Genomic DNA, 11,652 nt, shown 5'->3' with positions numbered 1-11,652 from the left:
GACCACTGCTTCTAATGTCAGGGTTGAACATTCCAGCATCACCGCCCTTCCCACACCAGCCTAACCCCACCCAGCCTGCTCTCCCGACTCACAAAGACCCTGTTCGTTTCCCCAGGCACACACAGCAATGGTAAAGCATCATACGGCTTGTGGAGTCTCCATGACGACCCTGGGAAATATGCGATAGTAACCCCACTGTGCAAATGAAGAAACACCGAAGCCCACGTGGCAAGGCCCAGACCATCCCGGGCCTGCAGCCTGGCTCTGCTCTGGTCCGTGCTCCCAGCACACTCTGTGCTGCTGTCCGGTTCCCTGACCTCTGGCTTCCGCTCCAAGGCTGACCCTAGAGAGCGTGTGGTGGACCCAGGCCACCAGCCCCTCCTGCACTGTGCTCGGGCTGGCTATCCGTAGTCGGTCTGGAGAGCGGTTACACAGCAGCCTCTGCTGGAAAAGTCTGCTCGCTGCATCGCCCCATGCTGCGCCCCGAGGACGTGGCGCTGAGCTATATTCATAGTCACCAACCCACACGTGACGAACGACTCATTAGTGGGCTGAAATGTTACTTTGTTTGCTTTTATTGCCAAGGACTCTGGCACCATGGGAAGCCCTCAGGAGAGGACAGGGCTCGGTACAGTTGAGGGGAAGGTAAAGCTGGTCTGTCCATACTGGCTTCCTTCCAGGTTTTCCCAGAAAATATGTAGGTATCACAACTAACTGCAGTAGGATGCAAGTTTTCTTCAGAAGCTTATAAACTATGGAGTGAAGACGGTGCCTAAATATCCAGATGAGATATTGTAAGCAGTGCAGAAGGAATCACCTAGCTATACAGGAAATACTTGGAATGAGGTCAGATGACTCGTGTTATGAATGGAGCATCAGTAAGGAGCATGGGCAGGAGTGGCGGTTGGCAGGCTCAGGATGGAGAACTCAGACCCGACATTGTAGTGGGGACAGGCTCATCACCTGATTGTCTCTAGCTGCTCCCGGGAGCACAGCTGGATGCCCATGTCCTGCAGCCAGGTGTAGCCCTGAAATGGAGTGTCTCTGAGATGGGAGAGGAAGTGACGTGTGGCTCTTCCTGCCTCCAGAATCAGGAGAGAACACATTTCTGTCTTTCAGGCCGCCCGCCTGTGGTGCATGGCTGTGGCAGCCCGAGCAAACTAATGCACCATCCAAAAGACAGTGTGATTCCTCAGGAAGAGGGGGATACCCAGAAACCTGGGTTGAGACTGCGGTTGACCTGAGGCTGGCTTTCAGGCACAGTGTGGTTGGTGGTGGACCAGGAGTCACATGGGGGAGGCCCTGGGGAGGCTCGATCAGTGAAACCAGCTGCTGGGAGCTATTTTGGTGGGTGAGTAACCCACAGTGTCAAAGTATCTTGCCTTGAATTCTGGAGCTGCTGTCTTAGGATAGACACGGTGTCTGGAAAGTCCCATGAGCCTCCATGCTACTGACCACCAAATAGTGAGGAGATGGGGATGTAGGGTTCTCCTAGCTGATGGATGCCTCAAAAGACGAATTTATTATATAAGAGCAGCCCGGTTCCCTCTTGAATTATCACTGCAATGAAGGAGTTGTGCTATCCAGTTCTTTTGGGATACCTCCTTTCTTCAGTTTACTCTTCCATGTTCCCCCCCCCTTCACTGCTGCTCTTGATATGCATTTTAATTTGATTCGATCTGGCAGGAGAGTTCACCAGGAGATGTGCCCCTGGAGTGGCCCGAGGAGGGGTTCCTGAGCTGCCCCCCAGAGACTTTGCATCAGGTGGGGCAAGAGTGCACCCCCCCCTGGTTAGGACCCATGAAATGATACAAGCAAAGCCCAATTCAGCTAAGAGGAAGGGTGACTGTGTTCAAAAGGTTATGTGCAGGCTGTCCTGGTTCTTGTGGTGGGTGGGACGAGGGGGTGACAGGGAGGACATTTCCAACAGGCTCTCTTTCTCACTGATCTCCCTGGCTAGAGTGGTGAGTGGACCCCGAAGATGGTGGCTTGTGCCCTGGTCCTGGTATCTGATCGACCTCCCTGTCTCCGCTTCTCTCTTACCTTCATCCTGTTCATGCATTTGGCTCAGATGAGCAGCTAAGCTTTTCAGATCTGGGGAGCAGGGACCTTCCGTTCTGTACTGAACTTTGTCATTGGGTTGGCTAACAGCGTGCATAAGGAATTGTTGGATTTACCCCTGGAAGTGGAGAGCTGGCATTCAAATCCTTCAGGATAAACCAAAGTTTCCAGGGCAGAGAACCAAGACTCAGTCTCAACAGAGCAAAAGCAAGGAAAATGACATTTGATCTCTCAGAAAACCACAGGAATCTTTGCCTGTAGGTGATGGGATGCTAGAAAAAGCCTAATAGATGAGTTGAGAAAAGGCGGCATCAATCAGAATGGGTAATAAGTTCATCACGTGCGTGCATGTGCTTTGCTTTAAAAAAGTATCAATGTGTGACCCCATGAGACCAACACTGTGACTTGTTAGCATGACTTCTCCCACATCCATCTCTCTTCTGCAAATTCACCTTTTAGTGTCCTGTTTTCAAGTCCTATCACAGTCCAAGCACAGAATGGTGGGAAAATCCACACACACACACACACACACCCAGATGACTGTTCCCGAGGACAGGGAGCTCTGCTGGGTCATCCGAGTTGTCATGTTGCAGAGGGCACAGAATGCCTCGTTGAAACTCATCACTGTCATGGTGGTTAGACATACCCAGTTTGCCCAACCAAATCCTTTAATTAAAAATTTGCAGGCCATACACACAAAAGCACTTTTTCTGTATACATCAATGCCAACACAAAAGAAGGTTTTAATTCATTTGTGTGCTCTTGTAATTCAAAGGCTGTTCCCCACCCCCCCACTTTTCCTAAATGAAATGCATTTTTCTGGGCCATCACTATAATTCTCTACAATCAGGATAAAAATAGTAAGAGGGACCAGTGATGTCATTTTGGATAAAATGATATTTTTATTTTTCATTGCCTAGGAGAAGGTGCACTAAGATCATCATCCATTAAATTAGAAATGGTGCCATTACTCACACACTTTATATATAGTACAAACTCATTATTATCAGTTAATATTGACTCTGCTTAAAATGTTCTAGGTACTACACAGAGTCTATGAAGTACAAGTATTAAGGTTTCACTGTGTGTAATTCTCTTCTGACAGCCAAGAATTATTGTCTTATTTATTCAGCAAATATTTATTAAGTGCTGCTCTGTGCCAGAGCTGCGAGCAAAACAGACATGGCCCCAGGGCTCGTAGAATACACAAGTTCACAGCCTAGCAACGAAGGCAGGCGTTCAACAGACAATCACCGAAATTAGTCTTAAATTATTGTTGTGATGGGGACTCAAAGGTGCATGTGGGGTGTTGGGAGGACGGCAACGAGGGAGGTAGCTCAGGCTGTGGTTGGGGGAAATCTCCCGAAGCACTGGGTCTCTGAGTGTCTTCATTCATTGACTTGGCGTTTATTTGAAAGTACGAATCCCTGTGCTAGATTCAGGGAGATGAGATGAACAAGACCACAGGCTTATTCTCAGGGAGCTCCACGCCCAGTGAGAAAGACAGCTATGAAAGCTCATATACGCATAGATGCCCGTGACATCACTTACCAGCCCGCGGTGAGAGGTCATGTGCTGGCGCTCCTTGTGAAGGACAGATGTGCTGCTGGGGTCTCGTGCCCGGAGACAGCGTGAAGGTTTCTCTTACCTAGCTAGAGGGAAGAAACATTACCGTGATCATCTAACAAGGAGCATCATCAATGTAGAGAACTTACTTGACGGAAAGTAGAGAAGCCTGGTTCATATTTTGACGGGCTGGTGAGGTAGCCAGGAGGAGAAATGGAATGGCTTCTTCCCAGAAATAAGGTCATGCTAACTATGAGTAGCGGCCCCCTGGGTTCTTCCTACTACTTTCGATTCTGTTTACGAGGAGAGGCTTAGTTAGTCACTGCTGGTGGAACGCACAACACACACAGAGGAAATGGGGGAAAACCACCCAGTTGTGCCACTGAAAAGCTGACCCGGACCCATCTTCCACACTGGAGGGTCAGCCTGCGTATTGACAGAGGATAGGGGACATATGTGAACCCTCAGTTTTGGCTTCAGTGGGATTGATGCAAACTACATGAGCGGTAACTCTCGTGTCTGGGCCAAGTAGACCCTTGCTCTGCAGTGATGTGGACTCAGCAGGAGACTAAGAGTGAGTGGTGTGTGGTTGTGCACTGAAGTAGCGTGTATGGGATTGCATTAGATGACCCAAGAGACGTGAAGTGGTTTACTCCATATTTGATTACCTGTTAATCAAAAGAAGAATGGGACCATGGTCCACTCCCCACTGGCAGGGTCTGTGTATCCATTTGCTCTTACGCCCCGCAGAATGCCACTAGCGTGGAGACATGCTGTGGGTGATCCCCAGCACTCGACTGCCGGAGAAGGGAGCGTGCCTGGTGGTCACCTCCCCAGCTGCCACTGGAAGCAAGCTTCACGTCCACTTTTCTGCACCCCCAGCGTGTGTCAGATCTAAATAAAAGCCATGTACTCGCTGAGCGTATGCTGCTTCAAGACAAGTTATCTGGTGTCTTCTTTCAACCAGGTCGCTTCTCCTAAACCTCCCCCAGAGAGAAGTTCTAGAACTTCCACAGTCATTGTGGGTCAGGATTTCTGCATGTGGGAGGGAGATCCGGGGTGCCGAGGACAGGTATGGTTTCTCTTTCTTGAGTGGCCACATTGCCTCAAGAACTTTCCTATTGCAGACCAGGGAATTAGCCACGGGCGAAATAGACGTTCTACACGGATTTCATGCAGTAAGGTTTTATGCACACTTAGAAGTGTGCCCCGTGAAATGGATTTCTTAGGAGAAGGAAGGGAGCTAGTGTGTATTAGGCGTGTCACACACACTGGTGCTGAGCACAGGAACGAGTCCTTGAAGTGTTAGAGCGTGGTGTTCTCATTAACCAGCTGCTGTTGGTACCGGGTCTGGTCCTGTTGCTGAAATACCTGTGGCCCACGGAGGCCAGGCAGACACACCTAGACAGAGTGGTGTTTTCTCTAAAGCAAGCACGTAAGCTCCTCAGCTCCCTGACTTTCCCTGCCAAGGGTGGTCACAAGGGGTGGTCGGTTCTGTAACGAAGCAGAGATTGGATGTTGGGTCACCCAGGCCAGAAGGAATCCCAGGCTGGACACCGCTGGGCAGAGAGAGTCCTGGGGAGCTCCATCACTTGATGGACTTTTTGCCTACAAGAAAGAGGGAAGAGGGAATAGGAACTTACCACCTTCAACTGCAGCAACCTGAGCGCATCCTCTAGACTCTGCCGCCCGTGCACACAGCTCTGGGTCTTTTCCAGAAATGTGCCTTCCAAGGATAAGGTTTGCAAACTCTGTTGACTGTACAAATGAAGACATTTTAGGCACACAGAACAAGATAAGAAATAAAATCCTATTCAAAAAAGATACATTTTTGCCACTGAAGCTTCTGAATGAATAATCAGAGGAGTTTCCAGAATATGTTAAATAAGAACCAGTCTCTTCCTCTCTGTCTGTATTGCTCTCTTTTCTATTTCTCCCTAACCAGGCCCCGCTCACATTCTGAGGAGCGTTCAATTTCCAGAGGCCTTGACACCTAGTATCTCGCATATGGCAGCGAAAGAAGGGGCGTATGGCAAAGCCGAGAACCTGTAAAGAATATTTCCCTGGGGACTTAAAACCCTCTGGTGGGAAGACATGGATGCCGCCACGGTGCATGTTTCCGTAAAAGGAAAGGGAGGCCAGAGACCCATTCCTTCCATCTTCCAGGCCCCCTTTATTAAATATCTTCGTGCCAGGTGCTGCCCCGGGTCCTGGCCTCCCCAAACTTCCATCCTTCCCAGGTCAGCCTCTGCGTCTTCTCTCTCTCTGACTTACAAGGATCCTCCCTTAAACCGCACACCTCACCTGTTGGGCGATGCTGAAACCCTAAGAGGTCATAAGCTTTTCCTTGATGCTGTGTGATGAGACAGAAAATGCCAGCTCCCGGAGAGCCAGTGAGCGTGGCCCCTGGCCCCCAGAGGCTCGTGCCCTCACGGATTCTCTGCTGGGAGCTGCCTGTGAGGAGTGGGCAGAAGAGTGAGTGCAGGGGCGTGGCTGCCCAAGGCCCCAGGGAGGGCGAGGGCGATGGCGGGGCGCAGGGTGAGGTGCAGGATGCAAGTGCGGCCTCCGGAGTCCTGTGTGTGTCGGGAGGCATCCCTGTCCTCAGGCGCACGTCCTGGCTGGTGTCCATGACTTCTCTTGGTGTCCGTGACCTCTCCAGGTATCTGCCCCCTGCCCGGCTCGGGGTGCCGGCTCCGGTTGCCTGGGATTCTGCCTCTGCCCTCCCACCTTCACAGACCTTCTCTTTTGCCTGCCGCCCTGGCCACTAATCATAGAGACTGTGACCGACAAGCCCTCTGCTGGCTGCCGAGCAGCCACCGGACTTCCTCAGAGCTGACCTTTATAAATTGCTGGCAGGACTTCATTCAGAGGCAGGGCTGGCCTCATGCTGAATTGTGAGCTAACCCGGCGAGACCTTGGCGTGATTACGCAGCCCTTCCCCTCCTTCCTCATATTGGCCTTCTGGTTCCCTTTGAGACTCTTCTGGATTTGCAAGAGCCTGGTTCTTCGCTCAACATCAACATCTCCCTTACAAAATTGTACTTAAAAAGGCCCAAAGGTAATTATTTTATTAGTTGTGGAACGAGATACAAAAACCTAACCCTCCAAAGAAATGAATCTCTAATGTCTAATTTGTGGCCCTCTGTCTGGCAGCGAGGGAGATGTTTTGAGGCAAAGAGACCTTCCTTTGTCTCTCAAATTCTATAAACAGATGTCGGCAGATGTCGAAAGTACAACCTGTCCAAAAGGATGACTGATCATGGAGAGTTCAGACGTTAGGTTGGTTCAGTACTGTGGACCCATGTCAGGGGGCCCTCGGGAACTGTGAGCCCGGATCACAGCACCTGACGCTGAGGCCCCGAGCGGGGAGGGCAGGGCTGCGGAGCCTCGTGGGGATGGCCTCCTACGCCTCTGGTTTCAGATATTCATTTACTTTCCAATGACTTGCCTCTGCTTTCATTCCTTTCTGGTGTCGATCTCAATTGCAGACACCCCCGGGAAGCCGCACACTCGGCTCCATTCAGCTCCTGCCGTGGCGCGAATGAGCAAGGAACCCAGAGGTGTTTTTCCGCAGATTATTGCCAGAAAAATGTGTCTGCCAGCCCCAGTGTTTATAAAAAAACAATTTTGCTTCCCTGTAAGCCAGCAGTGTTTATTAAACATGTAATAGAGAGTGTGTATTTAATACCTGAACACCCCTACGCCCCCCGTCTGAGTGATGCTGGGCTGCATTTTTTAAGAAAGAGAATTTAAAAGAGCGATGAGCTCCGGCACGGGGCCCGAGAAGAAGGCCGTTCCCGTTGAGACTGCAGCAGCTCGCGCCTGCCTCTCTCCTCGTCCTCTCTGTAGACGCCGGCCCGTGGGTTCCCCATTTAGGCAAATGAGCATCTGCTGTGTACATGGAATGTGGGCCAAGTGAAGTAATAGAGGACGCTGCTCCTGGCATGTGGAATAGTCCCCCGAATTATCAATTGAAATAAGATTGCATAATAAAGCCCTGCTATAATGAGCCTTGTTATTGCATTGATTCCAGTACACCCCAGGCTCAGATGTCTGGCCGTTCGTCTGGCAGCCGGCATGTGCCCCTGCCCACGGCCGTGTGTGCGCGCGTGTGTGTGTGTGCATGGGTCCATCGGTAGAGCAGTGAAGACCAGGACTTGGCCTCTGCCCAGTTCATGTGATGAGGGGTCCTGAGGGACAAGCAGTTCTGTGAAAGGAGGCAGACGGGACATTCCAGGCAGAGAGAGGAGAGCACGTGGTGAGAAGGTGGGCATCTTGGAGGAGCAGACCGAAGGTTGGTCTTGTTAGGCAAGGGGGGTCAGCAGTAGACACAGGATGGGGCAGAGGGACAGGCAGGCTTCCAACGGCAGTGGTCTTGACTGCATGGGAATGACTGTCTGTCTCTTGTTTTTGAGCGATCACACACTGTGAGGCCGCAGACACAGGAACCTCCTTTGTGGCCTGGAGGAAACCAACTGTGTGCTGCCTCAGGCCCTTTGCACTTGCTGAGCCTGCTGCCTGGGCCACAGCCTGGGCCTGCTCTGCCCGTGAAGGGTTCTTTCTCACAAGGCTGGAGATTCTGCCCTGATCACAGGCTCTGAAGGAGCATCAGGACCTCACTCACACTGCTGGTCTGTCCTGCGCCAATGACCACGACGTCACCGTGGGCTCCCTTCAGAAGACCGCTCAGTTGCTATTGCCTTGTTTCTCAGCTTGTGTGTCGTGGGTCCCTTTCTTTCCTTCTCTTTTTTGCAGGTTCTGTGAGAGGACAGAGCTGTCCCTCGGTTTCCCTCTCCCCCTGAAACTAGCCATGCCTCACAGACCGTGACAGTGATAGATGCATGTGAGTGCCTGAGACGGCAGGAGACAGCGGCGGCATGGGCTCGGACAGGGCGGTGGGGATGGAGTGAAGAGGAGGACATGTTTGGGGGGGGGGATGGAGGACGCTACAGATGGAGTGTTCATGTCCCCGCCAGGTTCATGTGTTGTCCTCCCCCACCGCAGTGTGATGCTCTGGAGCCAGGCCTTTGGGAGGCGGGTAGGTCACGAGGGTAGAGCCTCAGGGGTGGGGCGGTGCCCTCCCGTGGGACACCCCAGATGGCTCCCCGGCCCTGCGCGGGTGTGGACACAGCCGGGGGACAGCGTCCGCGCCCCAGGTCTGAGCCTCTGCGGGAACCACCCTCGCCGTGACCTCGACCTTGGCCTCTAGGACCATGAGAAATAAGTGTCCGTTGTTCATAAGCCGCTGTCGGTGGCCTGCGCTAGGCAGATGGCTTGGGAAATTTGAGACTTTGAGAAGCACAGTGATAGACAGAAGGGTCTGGAAGTCCTGTGTGAGAGCAGGAGGTGCGGGCGGGGGCAGAGGCCCTCGGAGGCACGACCCGGGAGCCTTCCCGAGTTTTCCTGACTTGGGGTAACTGTGCCCTGAGGAGAGGTTTGAGGGTCTCACTGCTGCCGATCAAATTGCCAGAGCAAAGCTGGTCTCTGAGGGTGGTCTTACCAGCTGGTGAGGGTGAAGAAGGTCACAGCCCACATGTTGACGGGGCAGCTGCTGACGTGGGGGCAGGGAGTTCGAATGACTTGTGACCTTGTGTTGTCCGGTGCTCCACCAACCTGCATGCCCCATTGACCAAGCATTGAATTTTTCTCAAATCCTTGTTTTTATCGACATGTAAAAGTGTTGATTTTCTGTAAGTTCAGCACCTTCCTAAATGGGGCGCGTTCGGATTTTGTGGTCTATCTCTTTCCCAGGGCCCGTGAGAGAGATATCAGAGTCCAAGGACAGACTTCTGCCCCCAGCAAGCCCACATCCTGCCATAAGAGATTCCAGACAGGGGTGAAGTCGCTCAGGGCTGTTGCTAGAACGTTCCCAGGCTGCAATTCAGGGTTAAGCAACCACAGGTGTTGGCACAGGCGGGGAGCAGTCCCTGAGGCTGTGTCAGCCGGCCGACTTTCTAGAAGGGGTAGGAATTCAAGGCTGGTAGGATTGGGCAATGCCAAGGAGCCGTGGAGAATTTGGGGCAGAGAAGGGGAGTATTTTGGGCAAGCTTGGAGGTCAGATGGCGGAGGAGTTGAATTTCTCCTGAGGAGAATTCTAATTCCCAGACAGATGATGAGCAGACTGCGAGGCTGGCAGATCCCAGCCCAGTCTGTCTCTGCTGAAGGTGTGACCCTCCGTACGGGGTCTAGTCCACATGGTGTGTGGGGAATCTCTTCCACAGAAGCCGCTTCCCAGCCCAACCTCTGTTCGCTTCCTGTCAGCCAGAGGGGTCCGTCAAAAGCCATCCACATGATCCACTAGAAGTAGCCGTGGACCCTTTGGCAGGTGATGCCCTTCAGACGGAGATGGCCTACTGTGTGAGCAGGCTCCCATCTCGGCTGCTGGAGAAACTACCACCAACCAGGCGTCTTCAGTGACAGGAGCGCCATGCCTCACAGTTTCAGAGGCAGGAAGAGGGGAGTGAAAGTGTCAGCAGGGTGCTGCTGGGCCCACAGCGAGAATCGCTGCCCGGCCACCTCCGTGGCGCGTGGACAGTGGCCGTCTCCACGTTTCCACGGCGTCCTCCCTCCACGTCTGGCTGTGTCGGTTTCCCTGCTGTCTGAGGAGCCTGTCACGTTGGTAACTTAGTCAGCCCTGTGTAGACTCTGTCTCCACATCAGGCCACATTGTGAGGTCCCGGGAGCCAAGGCGGCAGCATGTGCATGGTTAGGGACACAATTTAACCCATAGCACTCGCCATGGTGTTTCTCAGATAAGGTGCCCTTTACTGAAAGAACAGCCTAGTTCCAATACTGTGGCCATACTGTCTTCTGTCACCGTAAGGTAGCACTTCTGTGGTCCAGGGATGACCAAGGAAGAGGACCGAGGGTAGTCTCATGCTTTCCTCTTGTTTTATTTGGAAACTCAAGTATCGCTATGTCGATGTGTGTACGTGTGTGCGTGTGTGTGTGTGTGTGTGTGACTGGGTTGATGATGCACAAAGACTGTTGCATGAATTCTGGACATCTTACAAGAAGACCAGCAAGCCTACAGCAGTGGTCCGAGGTGAGTCAGGAATCACTTTGGGGGCCGGGCTGGGCCCTATCAATAGCTAGCTTCATGACTTTGCGAAAACCACTTTGAACTATGAAGATTGATGTTGGGTGGATAAATGTGGCCTAGAGAGATGTTCTACTCCGTCTTCCTCACTGGGCTTCTTAAGGGTAAAGTATGCACATTTACTAAAGAATGCAGAAAATGTAATTCAAGGTAAAGGAAGCCTCCCTTGGACAGTCATCAGCAATGGAGACCCGTCCCCCCTGGGGATGGGAATTGGTGTCACCTAGAGAGAGCAGGGCCTTCCTTGTACTCAAGCAGGACTCAAGATTGTCCAGTAAGACATGAATGGGGTTTAAAGAAGTAGGTGCTGTTAAAGACAACGGAAGGAGGTATTTCGATTCCTACCGAGGGTGTGTCATTCCATCAAGCAGAGTGGGGAGAGGATTCGAAAGAGAAAGCATGTGGTCTCTACTCTTAAAAAGCTCACAGCTAATTTTCTGTGTTTTTAAAGATAAACTCGTAATACGCGCGCCTAAAAGAGAATAATACATGAACGAATGAATTCTAAAAGCATTAGCCAAAACTCATTTATGACCTGGTGCTGTTCTGATTGTTGGAGGCGACATGCCCTCTGATGCTTGCTCCCCAGGCCCCTGGAGTGGCCCATGCCCAGCACACTGGCACAAGGAGTGGGATATGCTCAGACTCCTCGCCTTTCTAGCACACACTGATGGATTTTTGGAAATGAAGCTGCTAAGCACAGCAAAGGAGATTCAGTATAACAGCACAGAGCCCTTTACTCTGGGGGGGCGGCGATGATGATGCCACAAGGCCTAGGCTCTGTGCTCCATTTTCCCGATGCTCCTGCTGTCTCAGACCTAGGTGGACCCAGCCCTCCATTTCTTGCTGCTCAGTCCCTTATTGTCTAGGCTCAGGGAAAGCTGTTCTTATGACGCAGGGAAGGGCTTGTACGGTCCGTGGCCTCT

The 11,652-nt window shown here is 52.1% G+C and overlaps 1 long non-coding RNA gene across 1 annotated transcript; it reads right to left on the bottom strand.

The window, feature by feature from the left end:
* Positions 1-4,390: 4,390 nt before the first annotated feature.
* Positions 4,391-7,216, bottom strand: LOC145716385 (uncharacterized). Its single transcript, XR_014139019.1, has 3 exons — positions 5,932-7,216; positions 5,271-5,385; positions 4,391-4,521 (listed from the first exon to the last, which is right to left on the bottom strand). It is a non-coding gene; the product is annotated as an uncharacterized LOC145716385 (long non-coding RNA).
* Between the last annotated feature and the right edge of the window lie 4,436 nt (positions 7,217-11,652).

This window comes from Leptonychotes weddellii, chromosome 12 (assembly GCF_054177405.1).
Source record: "Leptonychotes weddellii isolate Sample4059 chromosome 12, ASM5417740v2, whole genome shotgun sequence".
In the NCBI taxonomy this organism is placed as follows: Eukaryota; Metazoa; Chordata; class Mammalia; order Carnivora; family Phocidae; genus Leptonychotes; species Leptonychotes weddellii.
The sequence above is the reverse complement of the archived record's forward strand: the minus strand, read 5'-3'. Positions and strand labels throughout refer to the sequence as shown.